We start from the raw sequence: 12338 nt of genomic DNA on the forward strand, positions 1-12338 counted from the left end.
CCCTTTTTCCTTTCCTCCTTCTATTTTCCTTCTCCAATTTGGCCAGCCCATATGAGGGGGGGGGGCATATGTGGCTGGTGTGTTTCCCCTCTTAGAGGGTGTTTGGTTATAGGGACTTATTGGTGTAGGGACTTAAAAAAGTCCCTATAAGTCCATCTAAACCAAACAGGAGGGACTTATAGGGACTTAAAGTGGGCATTTGGGACTTATGAAATAAGACTCTCAAGGAGGGACTTATAGGGACTTATAGTTGTAATATGGTCTTCTAGTCCTGTTAAGTCCCAGGAACCAAAAAGGTAGGGACTTTTTAGGGACTTATAACTTATAAGTTGGGACTAAAAAAAGTCCTAGAACTTATGAACCAAACAGGGCCTTAGCCCATAAGGCACATCCACGTATACATTATAACAACCTTTGAGCTCGATATCCTGCCTATCATCTCCGGGCACTTGATGAAGTTAGAGCTTGGCAATGTAGTGTTGGATGGAGAAATTCTTGATTTTTCTAGCTCCCCTGCACTAGAGGAACTATGGATGTGGAGTTGCTATTTCAGGGCTGACACGGTCTTATCCCAATCCATCAAACGGCTGGCTATCATTGGTAGATTCAGATGAGAAAAAGAAAATTAATGATTGGGGATAAAAAAAAGACCAACCAAACTAGACTAGTGTGTTGTCTTTTTTTATATTATACTAGAAGAAAACTTCGGGAGCACCAAACGCTCAAGCCGAGATCCTGACTGCGAACTCTGCCTTGCCAACTCTCGCGCCTTGCCAACTGAGCTACGCTCAGCTCTCAATGATTGGGGATAAGGCAGTGGAGAAAACTAAAATGGAGAAGGATGCCCACTGTCCTATTTTCTTTTTCTCCGCCCCGCTGTCCTCATCGCCTTTACTGGCGTTCCCCCAGCCGAACGGCGACCGCGCCGCCGAGGGAATCTGAATCTCGACGTCTTGCTTCTCCTCTGCTCCGACTGCGGCACCCGCTACTCTGCCTCAACCCCGCCATCCGCTCGGCCCCGGAGCGCATCGCCTTTATTGCAGCCGGCGTCTCCCGCTGACCCCTCCTGCAGGTCCATCTTGGGTATGCATTTTTGGGGGCTCCTCTAGATTTTGTTAGCATGGAGTAGATCGTTTAGGTGTCGCTATTTTTTTGGGACGGGATTGAGGTCTTACCCCGTTACCCGGGCACTAATTTTTTTTTTTGAGAAATCACCACCTGAATAGTAATAGATAATATATATAGCATTTGTAAATTGTAATCTAATTGAACGAATGCATTTCAATTCTGTTACTTAGTTAATCCGTGATATATATGGACTTTGTATCTGGCTTCACAGTTCTACAGATATCAATGGAGGCTCCGTTGTGTGGTTTGGTGGACGCCATGTCCAAACTTCCCGCAAAGCTTGATGGGCTATTGCGTTATCGCCACATGCTGCCCAATGGAGCACAAGATGAGATACCTCTCATCAAGAAAGATCTCCAGAAGATGCTTACCATTCTTCAGGATGACGGCAACTCTAGAGCAATGGTCAAATGCTTGATGAAAGAGTTGCGTGAACTGTCGTATGACATCGATGACTGCATCGACCATTATGAGCACGCGGCTGATTCCATGAGTCGTCGATCTTACTTCAGAATTCCTCGCCGTCAGAATAGTTTTACTCTTAGAAACACTAAGACCACTTGGCTTCCTGAGAAGCTGAAACTGCGCCTATGGATGGCCAACAAGATCAGAGAATTTAGCGTGCGCTCGCAGGAGGCACTTCAACACTTCTATGACTATGGTGGCACGAGCACTGCTACTAGATGTGATGTGTCTTTTGGATCTTGGCATCCCACTCTGTACTATGAGGAGCATGCCAAGCACCTGCTTGTTGGTATCGATGCCCTTATGAGCAAGCTCGAAGCGTCACTGAGCAAGGATGAAGAGCACAAGCTCAAGGTGGTATCCGTTCTTGGATCAGGAGGGGTTGGTAAGACCACGCTTGTCAATGAGCTGTACCGTAAAATTGAAGGGCAATTTGAATGCCGGGCATTTGTGCGGACGTCAAAAAGGCCTGATATCAGGAGGCTTCTCATTAGCTTGCTCTCACAAGTTGCGCCGAACCATCTACCTGACAATTGGAAGGTGCATAACCTAATTGGCAGTATCAGAACACATCTCCAAGATAAGAGGTACATACTTTCACGGCAAACTATTGATTACATATGGTAATTAGAAAATGCAGATTTCTGCCATTCTGAGATATAAGGAACTGATTGTGGTATGCTAAAAGAATGGTTTTTATGATATTTTCACTTATTTTTTGTCTTTCTTGATTGATGGAGTAATATTCATTATTTTTTGGTGGACACGGGATCCTAATGTATTTTCATCATATAACATGTTACTGCAACATCTTGGTGCATGGTGCTATTTTGGGGGTTGTTTGGGGGGGTGGGGTCATAATGATTGCAAACAATTACTAGTTTTCTAAATATGAACTTACGTTATAAATTTCTGAATCTTCTATATCTTGCATCAGCGTTTTTCTTACGCAGTTCTGTACAAACACTTCATTGTTTATTCTTCTTCTTCAAAGGGACAAATCTTCTTATTTCCTATTCCTGATTTGATATTTGCTGTTAGGCTGATGACTGTGCAAAAAAAAATTATCAGGTATTTGATCGTAATTGATGATGTATGGGCTTCGTCAACATGGGAAATCGTTAAATGTGCTTTGCCGGATGGTAATTGTTGCAGTGGAATATTAGTAACAACAGAGATTGAAGATGTAGCACAGAAATGCTGTGGTTATGATTCTAACTATGTTTTCACGATCAAACCACTTGGCGACGATGATTCACGCAAGTTATTTTTATATACAGCTTTTGGTCCTCAGCATGAATGTCCGCCAGAACTCACTGAAGTTTCAAATAGTGTATTATAAGAAAATGTGGTGGTTTGCCATTAGCAACTGTTACTATTGCCAGTATTTTAGCAAGCCGGATGAACAAACAACCAGAGCACTGGAATTATGTAGATAAATCACTGGGTTATGGTTTGGGGACAAGTCCTACTTTTGAAGGGATGGAACAAGTACTCAACCTTAGTTATAATAATCTTCCTCGGCGTTTGAAGGCATGCATGTTGTATCTCAGCATATATGAAGCAGATTACATTATTTTGAAGGACGATTTGGTAAAGCAATGGACTGCTGAAGGTATTGTCTGTGAAACAGAAGAGAAAAACGTGGAGGAAATCTCAAGGAGATATTTTGATGAGCTTATAAGAAACAGAATGATCCAGCCTGTCCATTTAAATGACAACGGTGAGGTTTTATCCTGCACAGTACACCACATGGTACTTAACTTCATTGCCCACAAGTCTATAGAATAGAATTTTGTCACTGCAGTACATCATTCTCAGACAACTGCAAGACTTGCCGACAAGGTTCGTCGACTTTCTCTTCAATTTGGTAATGCAGAAGATGCAACGGCACCAACAAATATGAGGCTATCACAAGTTCGGACACTTGCCTTCTTTGGGATCTTCAAGTGTGTCCCTTCCATTGTGGAGTTTAAACTTCTTCAAGTTTTAATCCTACACTTTTGGGGTGACGAGGACGGCATCAGTTTAGATATAACTGGAATTTGGGAGCTTTATCGGTTGAGATATATGCAAGTGACATGTAACGTCATATTAGAATTACGAACCCAGATGAGGGATCTAAGATCTTTTCCGCGCTTGCTGCACCTCAAACTTCCTGCTGAGACAAGACTGCCTGATGGGATTGGCCACATGACATCGCTTCACACCCTCGGATATTTTGATCTCAGCAGTAACTCAGCAGAGAATGTCCAGAGCCTTGGCGAGTTGACAAATCTCCAGGATCTTCAGCTGGCCCGTTGTACTGTACAGACTGATAATCTGAAGAACAACATGCAATGCCTGGGGATGATTCTGGGAAAACTAAGCAATCTTAAGTCTGTAACTCTGGTACCTGCAGGCTCCTCTCATGTTGATGGTATGAGTATGAGCGTTTCGGGTGATGGTTTGAGTAGCATATCTTCTCCACCGGCCTTTCTTGAGAGGCTTGAGTTATCGCCGCATGTTTGCATCTTCTCCAGCCTCCCGGAGTGGATCGGACATCTTGCCAGGCTCTCCATTTTGAAGATCGCAGTTTGTGAGCTAGTGAAGAATGATCTTGACATTCTCAGAGGACTGCCTGGACTAACTGTTCTTTCACTGCATGTCTGCACAAAGCTTACTGAAAGGATTGTTTTCGAGAAGGCGGGATTCTCAGTTCTCAAGTACCTCAAGTTCAAGAGTAGTGTACCTTGGCTTAAGTTTGAGGCAGATGCCATGCCTAATCTTCGGAAGCTCAAGCTAGTTTTCAATGACACTGGAGTGGAACTGGAATCACATAGTACTGCACCAGTGGGCATCGAGCAATTGTTAGGCCTTGAAGACATCTCTGCAAAAATTGGGGGTGGAGGTGCTGATGCAAGGGCTGCCTTGATGACCGCTGTTAGTAGTCATCCACGCAATCCTAGAATCAACGTAAAATTGGTGGACTGTATGATTTATGCTGACGGAAGTAGCAGGTACAAATTTCCCTTTCTAAAAGACAAATCTGACCTCTTCTTCTCCATGACTTCCACCATAGATTTTCAAAGCTCCAGCACGTGTGAACACGCTTTTTTAATGATGCTAAGTAATTGCTGTCAACAGGATTTCTGTGCCACCGGAGCCATCTTCACGTTTGCCTGTCCCAGGTATAGTCATATTTCATCTCGTAGTTCATCCCCTCCGTCCCTTTTTCTTCCAACTGAATGGTTGAAATTTGGCAAAAATCCGCGCTATTATCGCAATTGGATAGCGTTTGCCAGGCCATACTGCAAAATCATGATTCCCAGTTATCAACAATAAAGAATAGCTTGTGTTTCGTAATTTCTATACTATGTTTTGGCCATCATAGTAATAATTACTTTGCATTTCAAGGGGGAACATGTCTAGAAAGAATTTGTTTTTTTAGATAATGGTCTAGAAGAACATGTGTTGATGTTTGTCGCCAAAAGACTCATCTGAAGTTAGAGTTAACAATTTTTACATGCTAAGCTATATTAAACCACATTATTTTATCTACTGCATCATGTGTGAAGGAAAATTTATATGTGCATATATGCTCTATTTGTATCCTATATGCAATTTGCATTCAAATTTATCACCCCATCTTTGAATGATTTCTATACCCTTTTTGATAAGTATATATTGCTAACTGCAAATAGATGCCACTACACGAAGTGATGTGGAGCTCAAGCTACTCAATGAAATTGAAGAACCAAAGACCCTGCCATTGCCACTTGATCAACAGGTGATACCGCCGCATCCGCAGCCGCCGCGTTACCGTGGCGTGCGGAAGCGGCCGTGGGGGCGCTACGCCGCTGAGATCCGGGACCCGGGCAAGAAGAGCCGGGTCTGGCTCGGCACCTATGACTCCGCCGAAGAAGCGGCTCGCGCCTACGATGTTGCTGCCAGAGAATATCGCGGGCCCAAAGCCAAAACTAACTTCCCCTTGACCGCAGCACCGTGGGCGACCTGTGTGAAGGCAAAGGTGGCCACCGCAAGCCACATTAGCAGCAACGAACCCTCTGCCCTCACCACCGACTCCTCCTTCGCCGCAGCACCATGGGTGTCCACAGCACCGCGGTTGAACTTGGCCGCGAGCCACAGCAGCAGCGACGAACCCTCTGCCCTCAACACCGACGACGACTCCTTCACTGCAGCACCAGGGGTGTCCACAACGCTGCGGTTGTCCTTGCCCCCAGCGTCTCCAAGCCACAGCAGCATCGAAGAGTCCCGGTATATGTGAATGATTTGGTCACGTGTGCTGTGATTAAGGAAGGAATTGTAGTATTTCGAGTAATGGTGCTGCTGTTTCACTGAATAGCTCGGTTGTGCAAACTCAATATTTTTTCCTTTTGGAAATGAGAGATTTTACCCTTTCCAATTTTCACCAAACGGATGCGTTTGAGCAGTTTCAATGTCTGGAACTTTGGATTAAGAATTGGTGGAATTGAGCAGTTTCAATGTCTGGAACTTTGGATTAAGAATTGGTGGAATACCAGCCAATCCGACACTCTCTTAACTGATATTCAGGAGAAAAGAAGTAGTACTTTGTGTTTTTCTTTTTTTGATTAAAAGAGGGGCGATTTCATTAACAAAACCAACGACATAAGTAGTACTTCCTCCGTTCCGAATTACTTGTCGCACGTATGGATGTATCTAGATGTATTTTAGTTCTAGATACATCCATTACAGCGACGAGTAATTTGAAACGGAGGGATTAGTTCACAGAAGGAAGGCTGGGATGTGGAGGACCTGCACAACAAAGAAGCCACGTGTCAAGCATCCCAAGAAACGCGCAACGCGTAAAGACAAGCTAGCTAAAATCCATGCCGTTCCTCAACCCAAACACAAGGGAGATAAAAAAAACGCAACACAATGGCGTCACCGACGAACAAACAAGGGAAGGCACGGACGACAGAGACAAGAGATCAAGCACAAGAAAAAGGAGAAGGGGACCCAAACCTTGTCACACACCGACGACCGACTCGCCCGGGCCCTCCAACCGGAGACACGCTGGCTACCCGGGACCGTGCCGCCGCGGCTCCGGCGGCTAGCCCTCTTGATCCAGCCAGCTGACCATCTCTACCCGTCTGGCCATCTGTGATATCCTACGGTGAGTCTCTGATCTTGATCGTGCATGATGCGTGTATGATTAGTGCACGGTTGAGATCAGGGGCGTCACAAGTTGGTATCAGAACCAGGTTTCCGGTCCTGTGGACCTGTGAGTAAGGCTGGATTACGAATAAGGAGGGTAGTGGCATCTTGTGCTATCACGATACAAGGTTTGTCAGAGAACAACTTTTGTCAGCTATGTTGGCAACAACGTCGGTACCAAGGGCGGGGACGAAAAGAACTAGTTTCCTGCTCGTTAAGACAAGGCAGACCGATAGACAAAGTTTTCGTCCACCGGTGGTTATCGAAATGTCATCAACAATAGTAACAGGCTTTTGCTGATAGAGTTATACACCGAGGTGTTTACACAAGCAGGGAATTATCACTGCTTAGATCATATAAATTATTTTGAAAGGTTAAATAAACCAATGGAAAGGAAAATGCGATCACTCACATGTGTCGGGTGAATATCCTTCCCAAGGACATGCAAATCATGATATACATGAGATGACATCAAGCATTTAACCATTTAGATAAAAGCGACGTCGAGGATCATGATGTTTACCCATACAACGGTGCTTTATGTTGCAATTGTTTGCCGTGTATTTATTGTTTCTTCCCCCTCCTTCTTCTCCGGTTGACCCCGAGACCACCGACGACGACCCTGAGTTCGACTACACCCCTGTCGACCAGCTTCCTCTTGAAGAGCTTCCAGGCAAGCAAAACTAAATTGAATGGGCGACGCACATTCTCAAACTAAATTGAATGCCTATGCGTGCGGGCACGATAAACTGATGCTAAATTAATATCAGATGTCAACTTTGTTCACATGGTATGGCCAGTTAGGGAGTCGTGTGGTTGGTGAACTTTCTAAAACTAAATTGTATGCCTAGACTCGCGAGTACGATGACTGACTCTAAATTAATACTCCCTCCGTTCGGAATTACTTGTCACAAAAATGGATGTATCTACAACTAAAATACATCTAGATACATTCATTTCTTGAACGAGTAATTCTGAATGAAGGGAGTATATGTCAATATTGTTCACATGCTGCGGCCAGCTAGGGAATCGCGTGGGTGGTGCACATTCTTGAGCTAAATTATATGCCTAAGTGTGCGTGCATGACAACTAACTATAAATTAGTACTCCCTCTGTCCCAAAATATAAGAACGTTTTTAACATTATTATGGGACGGAGAGGGAGTACATGTAAACTTTGTTCACAACAACTTATCTAGGAGCGTGAGCAAGAGGACAAGCGATCCGTCGTCGGTGAGGATGGTCTCTTTAAAGACGGTGTATTTCAGGACGAATAGGAGAAAGCAGCGATGGAGATGAAAGAAAGGTAATTGGGAGTTATGTAGTTGGTTGTTACACAATGCAGTACCTTTATTGTGAAGATAATAATAATGATAATGTTGTGCAGGAGTAGTAATAAGAGAAGTTTGCTTTGAGATGAAGGAAGCAAGTGAGTTATCCTTTATTCATGTATTTAGTTAGTTAGTTACTCCTGGTAGCTAATAAGTGCTTACTCTTTGGACTTTGGTGGTGTATGTATCCAAATAGTAGGAATGGTAGCCGAGATTCAGATCTGACAGCCATCACTCACTGCCACTCACTCACCGTATTAGAGCAACTCTAGCAGACCCTGCATAAATTTGATCCGCAAAACGCGTTTGCGGTTTCACGAAGATCGCGTTTGCGGCTCGAAAACTAGCGCGCCCGAACAGACCCGTATCTAAACCTACGTAATTTGAAAAAACACTTTCGCGGGAGAAATTGCACAAACATAGTTCAGCACATACTACATAGTTCATCACATGATCAGCAAACTACAAGCATAGTTATACTACATACTAAGTTAAACTAGTATTAGAGGGGTCGGATCTGACGGCAGCGAGGTCACGGCAAAATGGACGACGCCGTGGAGGAGCCGGACGCTCAACCCTCCTCGCCGGAGCTGCACAGGTCGACGTACACAGCCGCCTGCTCCGCGCGGATGCGGCGCCACTCCTCGGCCTTTTCCTTGGCGGTGAGGTTGGCGGCGACCGCCTCCCGCCACTGGAGGGCTTCGAGCTCCTCGGCGTGGCGCTGGCGCTCCGCCTCCTCGCGCACGCTCCGCTCGGCGATGGCGGCCGCAACGGCGTCGACGTCGACGATGTAGTCTTCCGGCCCGATGACTCCGCGGCAGCCGAGCGGAGCGGGCTCCTCCTTCACGGGGACGAAGGCGAACGCGTCCGGCTCCTCCGGCTCCTCCTCATCCTCCGACCACTCCCTCTTCATGGGAAGAAGGCCCGCGCCGGAGGAGGAAGAGCTCCTGGCGTACAAAAAACTCGCGGAGGAGAAGGACGCGCGCCGGCGGTTGTACTCCTCCGTCTCGTTCCGCCGGAAGCTCGCCGGTGGCGACATGCCGCGGTTGGTCCACCTCCGGGCCCCACGCTTCAGCGCGCCGTCGGATCGGACGCGCCGCTCGCGCTCCGGGTCCCTTCCGCCGCCGGATCTGCTGCTGGAGCCGCGTCCGGAGCTCCACATTCGGCCCCACATGGCGGCTGGAGGCGGGTCGGGTGGTCGCCGGCGGCGAGAAATGCAGAGAGGGGGAAGGGGAATCGCGGGGCTCGGCGGCGACGAGGGATAGGGTTTGGACCCGCAAACGAGTCGCGGAACGGCAGTTATAGCGGTCGGGGCGTGCGGTTTGCGGGCCGGGCGAGTATGCGGGCTCTGTTCTGGCCGGAAAAATGAGCCGAGCCCGCATATTTGCCGGAATTTTGCGGGTTTGCGATTTATGCGGGTCTGCTAGAGTTGCTCTTAGACTCTCACCCTGCTCTACTCCACCAGTAGTATGAGTATTTCATCAGGGAGCCAGCTGGTGTCTCTTGCTTGTTTTCTCATTCATTTTTTTGTCTAAAAGTATAGAAATGTGTCCTTTCGATCTTCTTCTTTGCAACGAAAAACAATGTAATCCATGGCTAATTGATGAAATGCTGGATGTCGGTTCCTTGATAAAATAAACCTGGCTGTTAGCAGCCCCTGTATGTAACATATGTGCTCGTCCGTTTATGCGATTCTTTTTAATTATATTTGGGTTGCTTTATGCTTCAGATGAGCGTTTATAATATATGATGATGACGAAACATTATGTTAGAAGATGACATAGCACAGCATGTGTAATTCGGATTTGATCGCCACATGCAAGCGGCCATGGACGGATCCATGGAGGGAGAAGTATCCAGCCGGCGACGACGCTCAAGACAAGGACATGGATTAGATGGATATCAAATGGACGGACGAACTTCAATTGTCTGAACATCGTGGATGGGTGGATGTTAGCTAGAATTACAATTTTTCTAGTACGTGGTGGTACAAATTAAGTAGTAGTAGTACTAGTGGTAAAATTAAGAAATGCCACCACCTTCAGCATATTAAAAATAAAAGGCAGCACAGATCAAAGCCAGACAGCGATGTGAATCTTCATATGACGGACTTGGGTTGGGGGCACGACACTGCACTGCAATGGTGGTTTGATTTTTCAACCTGAAATGGAGAAGAAGGGCGGCTCGTGGTCTGCTGCTTTACAACTGCTTGACTTGTTGTCATGTGGGCCGGTGTGGCACGTGTTTGATTATTTGGCACAAAGGAGGAGTCTCCATCGCAGCTTGGCCATACACGCTACATATTCAAGTACGTTCCACGCAAAAAACTTACGCAGGATGAAATATGGTGGCTTCGAATTTTGCTTCTCTCCTCTTTAATTTGTCTATACAAACATACCGTTCGGATCCTTTTCGCAATGGAAAACAACAATTTTTAAGCTATATTAGTTTGAGAAACGATCTTATATTCAAGGACAGAGGGGTTAGTAAAAAGAATTAGCTAAATTAAACATGATCATGAAATGGGTAACAAAATGTAAAATATAAAGATGAGGTAGTAGCAGCACATGTGTGTAGTTGGGATTTAATCGCCACACCCACACCCACACCCTTGGAACAATCGAACGATGGATCCGACGACGACGATGTGTGGTGTCTCTATGACAGGGACGGGTTAAGATCCTCTATAGTATTGTACGGTGTTGTAACGCCAATGACACATGGGTTTGGATTCATACAACAACCGTATTGCACAATACGTTACTGCAGAGCATCCCAACCCGACTGATAGGGACACAGATATGGATTGATACCAAATGGACGGCTCAATTGTTTGTACCAAATGGATGGGTGGGTTGGATGGATGGGGCTTATTTTTCTTGTACGTGGTACTCTCACAACTACTAGTGGTAAATTTAAGAAATGCCACCACCACCATAAAAAGAGATCAAGGCAGACAGCGATGTGGATCTTTTGGGTTGCCTGTTTTTTCAACCTCTCCCTTCACTTTGCGCTTGACTTGTTGTGTTGTGGCACGTGTTTGCTTACTTACCGGGGACAAAGCCGAGCTACAGTCTTCAGTCCCCATCGCCGCTTTGCAATATATACACGGTAGACGGTACATGTTGCACCACATGTCACTCTCACTTGTGGAAAGTCTTGTCCATGCCACATGCACGAGGATGTGGCTCTCAAGTTTGAATCTTCAATCTAGTACTGGTGCTCCGATTCCCCTCATCCTAGGATGGGGTGCAGGACACACACTTTTTTCTTTCCTTTTTATTCCCGGACGCAAATTTTTCGACGAAAGTTATGTTGCAAAGATTAGTTGCACTTCTTATTTGGGTTGGATATAAGAGGTGCCGGTTAGCCCGGGCGTTTGATGCCCTTTTGAGGTGTCCGTCTTGATTGAAAAAACATGACCGGTCAGTGACCGGCGGGCCGTCCGGGCGTATGAGGCTGGTTTGAGGTGTCCGGCTGCAAATGCTCTAATTGTCAGTATGTGAGACATTCCTGTCGACTGCGAGCCGCCTGTGATGACTTCGTAAAATCTCAAGATGCTATGCTAGCTCAATCTCTCGGAGGTGCTCGTAGAGGTAGGGTGTGTGTACGTGCATTCATAGGGATGAGTGTCTCATGTATGTGAGCGACTTCGATGGTACTAGGTTCAAAAAATATGCAAGTACGTGACAATGGGGGTATACATATTTTAGTGCTTCAACATCATTTGTGTCCGACCTATACGTCCACCGTATTCTAGATTTTGATACGATTTGATTTGATTTTAGCATGGATAGAGGAAGACGAGGAAATTTTAGATTTATTTGAGGCTTTGATACCATCTGATTTGATTGAGTATGCATGGGTAGGGAAGCACATGAATTTTTTTGATTTAGTTGAGGTTTTGGTCATATTTGATTTGATTTGGTTTGGTCATATATACCTGTTACAAACGTTGGACGTTTTAGTAACATGATTAATTGATGTGCCTGTCGCGACTCTGGGGCAATTACGGCTTCGTTGCCTCCTGTTGGCGCCACCGCGAGGTCTCCTATGGCCTTAGGGCGTTTGGAGGGCTCCTGCTCCGCTTTTAGGTGTCTTTTATATTTATTTAGGGTTTGTTTTGAGCAAGGAGGAGGCGGCGACGGCTCACCGAAGATTAAATAAGGTTCTCTCCATCCAACCCTTGTTCGTACAGTTTGTCTAGTATCATTGGAGGATGTGTGAAGGTGTGTCT

General features: G+C 45.8%; 1 pseudogene; it reads left to right on the forward strand.

Annotated features, from left to right (window-relative positions):
• The first annotated feature begins 856 nt into the window (after positions 1-856).
• LOC109767732 (disease resistance protein RGA5-like) lies at positions 857-6118 on the forward strand (annotated as a pseudogene).
• The last annotated feature ends 6220 nt before the right edge of the window (positions 6119-12338 follow it).

The sequence above is a fragment of the Aegilops tauschii genome, chromosome 4 (genome assembly GCF_002575655.3).
Source record: "Aegilops tauschii subsp. strangulata cultivar AL8/78 chromosome 4, Aet v6.0, whole genome shotgun sequence".
Classification (NCBI taxonomy): Eukaryota; Viridiplantae; Streptophyta; class Magnoliopsida; order Poales; family Poaceae; genus Aegilops; species Aegilops tauschii.